The sequence below is a fragment of the Tupaia chinensis genome, unplaced genomic scaffold, assembly GCF_000334495.1.
Source record: "Tupaia chinensis unplaced genomic scaffold, TupChi_1.0 Scaffold000248_1, whole genome shotgun sequence".
In the NCBI taxonomy this organism is placed as follows: Eukaryota; Metazoa; Chordata; class Mammalia; order Scandentia; family Tupaiidae; genus Tupaia; species Tupaia belangeri.
Genome location: NW_006159726.1, coordinates 1,401,777 through 1,408,792, shown reverse-complemented (window position 1 = coordinate 1,408,792; position 7,016 = coordinate 1,401,777).

Genomic DNA, 7,016 nt, shown 5'->3' with positions numbered 1-7,016 from the left:
AAAAAAAAAAAAAAAACCAAAAAAAACGTAAATAACTAATGTCCTTACCAGCTAGAATGAAACCCTATTATCGAACAGGGGAAGATGGAGTCTCACAGGTATATCAGTTATGGTTCTTCCAAAAACAATTCTTAATAATAAACAACTTCAAAATTTGGTGGCTTCTAATAGCTTTTACTTCTAGCTCGGGGATCTGAGGATTAACTGTAGTTCAGTTAGGCTCAGCTGACCTCATCTCCAAGTTTCAACTTGGGTTCAGGTTTATTCCGCATGTCTCTTCATTTTGGGACCAGTGGAAATACACTTAATACTCATTAAGACCTCAGCTGGGAACTGACACCCTTCTGCTTCTACTACTTTTCCTTGGTTGAAATCACATGGCCAAGACCAAAGTCAATGATTTAGGAGTACCTAATCTGCTTACTCTCCTAAGAGACACTCCAAAGTCTCACGGCAAAAGATATGGATGTATAATTCTATTACAAGTAGGGAATTTTAAATCCTTAATTTCTTAATTTCTAATTAAGAATTAGAAACATAAATTCAGTCTACTATCCCATTGGCTGCTGAGCACAGTCTATGATTTCTAAACCCTCCAGCTCTAATTTAGCATGGTCCTCTTTGCCTTCATATATGACAGAAAACCCACACATCATCAGTGAATTTTACCAACCAAGCAGAGTTACAACCTTTTGAGAAGGGGCTACTAGTTGTCTGAGAGGAGCCACCCTGCTACAGGCCAGCTACCCTAAGGCAAGACTGAGTTGGCATCAATGGTCTGAATCAGACGGGCATTCTTTGAGGACCCTACGTTCATCTCTTACATTCAGGACAGCAGAGAGCTATGTTCATGCCCCAGAGACAGTTTGTTTACCCTGATGCAGCCCCAAATTATTTTATGTCTTTAGGATTCTCTATAGAATTGAATTTTTAGCTCTACTCAAAAGTTCTCACATGTGTTCTCTCATGCAAAAGATTCCATAGAAAACAATGGAATCTACCTACAATGGCAGATCCAGAGGCTTAAAAAGGTTGTCGGCTGCCAGAAATTCAAATCACCAGACTTACAAGAACAGAAATCAGGAATTTCATGTCTCACTCAAAATCTATCGAGTCTTCTTGAAACTTGGTCTTTATTCTTACTTGTGTGAAGATGTGCATCCAAGTTGGAGTCAGGAAAATCACCAAACTACCCTTCTCAGAGATGGTAAGGTTCCTGTTCCCTGTTAGGGTATTCTCTTTCTTGCTTTCATTTTGACTTAGAATTACAGGCTGTAATGAAAATTTTGGCACAATTTGAACTCTAGCTATGGACTATACAAGGGAGTCCCATGTCTATAATTTTTAAACAAGTAATCTGTCAACACATATGCACATAATGTAAACATACTGGGGTTTGGCTTTATAAATTGGGTGTGTTTGACAAACTCTATGATCTGAAGGAAAATCACTCTGTCATTAATAGTTCAGTTTATTTAATGAGTCATTAGTGAAAGAAAGGGTGGAAGATTAGAAGAAGCTCAATTTGTATCTTTCTTCCAAGCCTCAACCCAAGAAATACACCTCCTTTTGATGATGAGACCTCCCTTTTGTGGACAGTCATTCACTAAACCTGTGGGAAACCATCATGGGCTATTTCCAGGATGAATCGCAGCTATGACTTCATCCAGCTGCCTTGCTGTCAGACCAGACCGCTTCAGTCAGATGAACTTTCTGGCCAGAGACAAGAAGAAAGGCTCCTAAAAACAAGCTACTGGATGGGGGGCAACCTGGTCATCTCTCAATAGTGACACAGGCTTAGAGCTACTCCTGGAAAAGAGGTTGTCTCCAAAGTAAATGAGAAGAGTTCAAGCATGAAATAAGACTTGTATAGAGATGCAATTTTGTTTATTTGATGGCTTTAATTAATATCCTCTCTGGAAGTCATTCCAGTATATTCTGTTGATGAAAATTGACTTTTTTAATGTTATTGTTGCAGAAAACCAGACGCTGAGGAATGGAAAGCAGCACTCAGAGAGATTAGGAGAACTGTTTATTACGCCAGCAGGCGCAGAGGAGTTAACACTCAAAGTCTCCAGCCCTGAGTGGGGGTTGGGCATCGTCTTTTATGGGGGAATTGGGGAATGGGAAGTCTCGGGGTGGAGATTGGGCTCAGATCTCGCCCTGCACAGTGTCAAAGGGAGGAGTCAGAGAAACAGGAAATCTAATCTATTCAAGGTACCAATCCATTCATGATACTAATCCATTCAAGGCACTAACCTACTCAAGGTTTTCAGGTTACCCTTTAGCTCCAGGGAGGGACAGTAAGTTTGCTGGAGGGCAGAAACCTTAGACAGCTATCAGCCCTGAGTTGTCAGTCATAGGAATTTAATAGTTTATAATGGAGGTGCTCCTTCAAGATGGAATCGCTCCTCCAAGATGGAGTCTCGCCTGCTTCATTATAAGATAAAGTTAGTAGAAAACAATTTTCCCTTTCAAGAGGAAATGGAGATTAATGAAGAGAACTGTGCAATTCAAGTCAGTCTTTGCTCAAAAGATAAATTTTAACATTTGATGATACTAACAATGGGTGTCTTAAGTGATAATCATATTGAGTTCTACCAGAGTTGCTCTTTGAGAGTCTCATTCATTCATATTTTAGAATTTTTAATGATGTAGAACTCTCATTATTTTGAATTTTATGTAGATTTATTGAATAATGTTCTTTATAGGTAGAAATAGTGGAAAGAAATGTTTCTTTCCTTGATCATACCACGCTAATGATCATTATGTACTACTGTATAACAAATGACTCCAAAATTTAGTGGCTTAAAACAATATTTATTATCTCCTACTCTCTGTGGGTCAGAAATATAGGCATAGCTTAGCATTTTGCATTTTATGTAGATTTATTGAATAATGTTCTTTATAGGTAGAAATAGTGGAAAGAAATGTTTCTTTCCTTGATCATACCACGCTAATGATCATTATGTACTACTGTATAACAAATGACTCCAAAATTTAGTGGCTTAAAACAATATTTATTATCTCCTACTCTCTGTGGGTCAGAAATATAGGCATAGCTTAGCTGGATCATCTGACTCAGGATGTCTCACAATGCTGTAATCAAGATGTTGATCAGGGTTGTTGTTTCATGAGAAGGCTTGACTGGAGAAGATCTTCGAAGCTCACTCATATGGTGGGAACCAGCAGTTAGCGTAATGGCTATGTTGCTGGATTCCCATGTAGTCGACCGTGGTTCGCATCCTGGACCCGGTGACTTAGAACTCATGCCAGGCACGTGTGCGTGCGTGCCCAAGATCCCGAGAGGAGAATGGAGGAGAAGGGATTGTGGCATGATCATGATCATCCCCCCGGGGGGTGATTTCTCGCTTTCTGTCTCTATGTCTCTGTCTGGCGAGCACATGCACCCTATAGTGAAACCTCCAAAAAAAAAAAAAAAAAGCTCACTCACATGGTTATAGACAGAATTCAGATTCTCACAGGTGTTGGGCCTCAGAAACTGATGCCCCAAAGACTGGTACTTTGACATACTGAGAGTCCTTAGAAGCAGAACCGAGGTTCTGTTAACCTTGTCTCCTACATCCCATTTTAAGCACAGGGAGGAGCACTCTCTAGAATTTACTTAAAAGACTGAAGAAATGTTCTAATAGAAATGTAACTTCTTAAACCTCCCCCCCCCCCCGCAATCTTATTAAGCAACCAGTGATGAGAAAGATTCATGGTCTCCACACCCAGGATATCTATTCTGAATGTAGTAATGGGAGATTACTTAAGAAATTTTATCTGCATAATGAGACAGCCTTTGTTCCTGTGCAGTTCACCCCTTGTCCCTCATCTTTTCATAACTTGTTGTCTGAGCATTGGACCTATTTGTCTCCTTATTTTCCTTTCTCCTATAAAGAAAAGTATATAAGCCTCAACCATCTGATTCCTGAGTCCATAGTTTCTATGGCTTCTGTGTACAAATAGATACATTAAATAATATCAGTATGCTTTTTATCTTATTAATCTGCTTACTGTCATTAATTTTCACAGGTTATTGGGTTGATAGTCTCTAGTAATTGCTGGCTGTTAATTGGAGATCTTTCTCAGTTTCTTGCCAAACAGATATCTACAGAGGGCAGCCTATAGCATAGCAATTTGCTACCCTAAGAGCAAGAGCTCCAAGAGAAAGAGCGTATATGAGATCACAGGAAAAACAGAAGTCAACCTTTTTGTAATCTAATCTCAGAAGTGATAGCCCATCATGTGTGCTCAGGACCCTGACAGGATAAAGAATTGGAGAAAAATGATTGTGGCATGACCAAGCACATTCATTCGGGAGTAAGTTTTCTCTTTCTGTCTCTCATACATGCATGCAGTCATGCACATGTGTGTATAAACACCTACATAAAAAATAATACTGCTACTAATAAAAAATAAGAATATAAAGAGGATGAAAAATTATGTTAACTATAAAAACTGTATTTTATTTAAAACAATAACTTTTTTATTACTTAGAAAATGGATAACTGTTAATAATATCTTCTCACCTACATAAAGCCAAGAGTCTCCTTGCTGATTTGGTATTATTCCATCCAAAAGTAAAGGAGCATAAAGAGATAAAAGGAGAGAGACAACCATTTCTTTGTGTCTCAAGGGGTAAAGCAGATGTGCCTTTGTCCTGAAGATGGAATCCCCAGGACTGGGAGGAGTAGTAGTATTTGGAGTTCTATCAGGAAATGGATGCCTGAACTCCATCTGGCTGGGGAATTGTGCTCTCCCAATGGGACACGGTAGCCTGGAGCCAACAAGATTTCACGCTAAAGAAGCCAGTAACAGCAGGCAGATGGAGGAGACCAAGGCCCTTGGGGGGCCCAGGAAGGGGTTTTGAGAAATCCAGAGGTATGGCTGCCATATAGCAGCAGGCAGACCAACACAGGAGAGCCTTTAGGTGTCCAAGAAGATAGACTGTAAGCAACTGATGAGATGTGGAGGACAGTCTACACAAATAAAAGGTGCTGGGCCCATTGCCATTCCGGCTCTTAAGTCATTTTACATTTAATTTTGATAAAAGAGATTTGATGAGACTGGATCCTTGAGCATTATAGAGTGAATTTAGAGAACTACTTTGTATTGACAATGTTTCCAGTTATGGAAACATCTATAGTTTTATTTTAAAATCTCTTTCACATGAAATAAGATTCTACAAATACATAGGGATCGCCTAGAATGTCTTCTGCAAGTCACAATCCAATCCATAATAGGAGAGTATCAATTATAAAGCTCTATTTAAATCAATGATATAATCAGATCCTGCCATGGGTGGTTAATGGAAAAAAGACAAGTTGGATTTCTGGGGGTTGTTTTTTTGCTATGACTTGTATAACACAGAGGTACAGGACAGAGAATTTGAAAGGATGCTATTAACTCTCGGGATAACTGAGAGAATAATATCTCTCATATATTTTTACTCACTCTCAGGTAGGAAGGAAGAGATGGAGGGAAGAAGGGAAGATGGATGTAAAGGAGAAAGGGGAGAAGAAAAGAAGTAAGGAAGGGAGGAAGAAAGGAAGGGAGTGAGAAAGAAAATAATGGAAGAGAGGGAGAAGAGAGAAAGGGAGGGGGAGGAAGGAAGGAGAATGAAGCTATTTAAAAAAAAAAAACAGGAAATATTTTCAATAGATTTCAAAAAATAGGTCTTTAGAAATGTGACCACATCCTCCCAATGTGCATCATAACAAAGGAATATGGGTTCGAATATCTGGTATGAGACCTCTATTCCCACCACCATCCTCATCCCACACTGATTTCTACAAAGTCTTGAATCATGATTTTTTTTTTAAAAATTTCTGTACTACAAATTAGAATTTCTGACCTGGAGCCAGGAAATAAAACTTTATAGCAATAGGATGCTGTTAGTTATCAGTCTACATACGTTATCTCCCTGAATTCTTGCTGCATTTTTAGACAATTAGATATTATTACCTCAATTCTGTGAACTGGGAAACCGGTACATAGAGAGGCTCAGTGAAATGTCCAGTGTCTCATGATCAGAAAGCAATAAGGCTGGGTTTAAGCTCAAGTTCATGCTTTTCAACTACTCTACACAGCCTTCTAAATTGGGAATGGGAACAAAGAGCATGGGAAGCAGGAGGAATTAAGTAATTGGCAGTTTTAGAAAGCTGATTTATGTAAACTTTCAAACATTTTCATTTTTCAAAAAAAAATTCTACTATTTTGTTTACTGATATTAACACTGGTTCTGTAATAGTTTTAACAGTGGCTTGTTAACTACAGTTTAAAATTTTAATGAAGAGTAAAGAACAGTAGATTTGGGGAAGAGAGTCTTGTCCTGCCAGGCTATTTGGATAATTCAACCACTTTTCTCTGTTTCATCTTTTCATTCTTTGATGGGCTCAGGCTTTTGGAAGGGAATGACTTTATTTCACTCCAGTTAGTTTTAAGTAGTGGTTTTAGTACCTGGGCATCAAGGCATTTAACATCTAAATGTACAGGGAAAAAATAGTTTAGATATTCATGTAATTTTCCAAACCATTTGGTATGAATTCCAGAACAAATAAGCTCCTCTTCTTGCTGAAAAGGCATATGGATAAAATTTGAAGATACTAATTGGTGTTGACTGTGCAAAGTAAATAAACCCTCAACTAGGTAGTATTTTGTCCTCTTTCTCTCAGGTGGAGCCAATCCTGTTCCAACCTGCTCCACTCACCACATATGATTTGATCAATGTGGGGACATAGACACCATCCACAAGGCAATTTGCCCAGTCTGCTTTGGGCATATAAATCTGTACCAGATCAATAGAGAGAAAAGGAAAAAAAGGAGGTCAAATGACTGAAAATGACAAAGTGTCATATACTAACCCTAGTTCACCCCTGCTCTATTCCTTATTTCCTATAAGGTCATAGTCTATGACCTTTGTCATGGAAACTGGGTCACTGTGGCTAGGTGGGTTATGAATGTATTATTCATCTCTGATAACATTTTGAGCAGGTTGCTGATGTTTGTGC